Genomic DNA, 2,753 nt, shown 5'->3' with positions numbered 1-2,753 from the left:
CTAGAGGTCAACATTCAATTACAATATGTTTTAATCAAAAAATGTAAAAAAAATTTAAAATAAATTCAATAATAGGATTATAAAGGCATTTAAACCGAGTAATAAGGCTTTTCTAGGCATGAGTGACTATAAATGATCTTTTCTTGACAATGGATGGCTTTCGCTCCACGTTTCCCGAGGCAAACTATCAATTACAATCTGTTTTAATCAAAAAATGTAAAAACAATTCAAAAAAAATTCAATAATGGGATTATAAAGGCATTTAAACCGAGTAATAAGGCTTTTCTAGGCTTGATCGACTATAAATGAACTTTTCTTGACAGTGGATGGCTTTTGCTCCATGTTTCTAGAGGTAAACAATCTATTACAATATGTTTTAATCAAAAAATGTAAAAAAAGTTCAAAATAAATTCAATAATGGGATTATAAAGGCATTTAAACCGAGTAATAAGGCTTTTCTAGGCATGAGTGACTATAAATGAACTTTTCTTGACAATGGAAGGCTTTCGCTCCACGTTTCCCGAGGCAAACAATCAATTACAATCTGTTTTAATCAAAAAATGTAAAAAAAATTCAAAATAAATTCAATAATGGGATTATAAAGGCAATTAAACCGAGTAATAAGGCTTTTCTAGGCATGAGTGACTATAAATGAACTTTTCTTGACAATGGATGGCTTTCGCTCCACGTTTCCCGAGGCAAACAATCAATTACAATCTGTTTTAATCAAAAAATGTAAAAAAAATTCAAAATAAATTCAATAATGGGATTATAAAGGCATTTAAACCGAGTAATAAGGCTTTTCTAGGCTTGAATGACTATAAATGAACTTTTCTTGACAATGGATGGCTTTTGCTCCATGTTTCTAGAGGTAAACAATCTATTACAATATGTTTTAATCAAAAAATGTAAAAAAAATTCAAAATAAATTCAATAATGGGATTATAAAGGCATTTAAACCGAGTAATAAGGCTTTTCTAGGCATGAGTGACTATAAATGAACTTTTCTTGACAATGGAAGGCTTTCGCTCCACGTTTCCCGAGGCAAACAATCAATTACAATCTGTTTTAATCAAAAAATGTGAAAAAAATTCAAAATAAATTCAATAATGGGATTATAAAGGCATTTAAACCGAGTAATAAGGCTTTTCTAGGCATGAGTGACTATAAATGAACTTTTCTTGACAATGGATGGCTTTCGCTCCACGTTTCCCGAGGCAAACAATCAATTACAATCTGTTTTAATCAAAAAATGTAAAAAAAATTCAAAACAAATTCAATTATGGGGTTATAAAGGCATTTAAACCGAGTAATAAGGCTTTTCTAGGCATGAGTGACTATAAATGATCTTTTCTTGACAATGGATGGCTTTCGCTCCACGTATCCCGAGGCAAACTATCAATTACAATCTGTTTTAATCAAAAAATGCAAAAACAATTCAAAAAAAATTCAATAATGGGATTATAAAGGCATTTAAACCGAGTAATAAGGATTTTCTAGGCTTGATCGACTATAAATGAACTTTTCTTGACAGTGGATGGCTTTTGCTCCATGTTTCTAGAGGTAAACAATCTATTACAATATGTTTTAATCAAAAAATGTAAAAAAAATTCAAAATAAATTCAATTATGGGGTTATAAAGGCATTTAAACCGAGTAATAAGGCTTTTCTAGGCATGAGTGACTATAAATGATCTTTTCTTGACAATGGATGGCTTTCGCTCCACGTTTCCCGAGGCAACAATCAATTATAATATGTTTTAATCAAAAAATGTAAAAAAAATTCAAAATAAATTCAATTATGGGGTTATAAAGGCATTTAAACCGAGTAATAAGGCTTTTCTAGGCATGACTGACTATAAATGATCTTTTCTTGACAATGGATGGCTTTCGCTCCACGTTTCCCGAGGCAAACAATCAATTATAATATGTTTTAATCAAAAAATGTAAAAACAATTCAAAAAAAATTCAATAATGGGATTATAAAGGCATTTAAACCGAGTAATAAGGCTTTTCTAGGCTTGATTGACTATAAATGAACTTTTCTTGACAATGGATGGCTTTTGCTCCATGTTTCTAGAGGTAAACAATCTATTACAGTATGTTTTAATCAAAAAATGTAAAAAAAATTCAAAATAAATTCAATAATGGGATTATAAAGGCATTTAAACCGAGTAATAAGGCTTTTCTAGGCATGAGCGACTATAAATGAACTTTTCTTGACAATGGATGGCTTTCGCTCCACGTTTCCCGAGGCAAACAATCAATTACCATCTGTTTTAATCAAAAAATGTAAAAAAAATTCAAAATAAATTCAATAATGGGATTTTAAAGACATTTAAACTGAGTAATAAGGCTTTTCTAGGCTTGAGTGACTATAAATGAACTTTTCTTGACAATGGATGGCTTTTGCTCCATGTTTCTAGAGGTCAACATTCAATTACAATATGTTTTAATCAAAAAATGTAAAAAAAATTCAAAATAAATTCAATAATAGGATTATAAAGGCATTTAAACCGAGTAATAAGGCTTTTCTAGGCATGAGTGACTATAAATGAACTTTTCTTGACAATGGAAGGCTTTCGCTCCACGTTTCCCGAGGCAAACAATCAATTACAATCTGTTTTAATCAAAAAATGTGAAAAAAATTCAAAATAAATTCAATAATGGGATTATAAAGGCATTTAAACCGAGTAATAAGGCTTTTCTAGGCATGAGTGACTATAAATGAACTTTTCTTGACAATGGATGGCT

Source organism: Theobroma cacao, unplaced genomic scaffold (genome assembly GCF_053813885.1).
Source record: "Theobroma cacao isolate CCN51 unplaced genomic scaffold, ASM5381388v1 tig011, whole genome shotgun sequence".
NCBI lineage: Eukaryota > Viridiplantae > Streptophyta > Magnoliopsida > Malvales > Malvaceae > Theobroma > Theobroma cacao.
Note: the sequence above shows the minus strand (reverse complement) of the source record.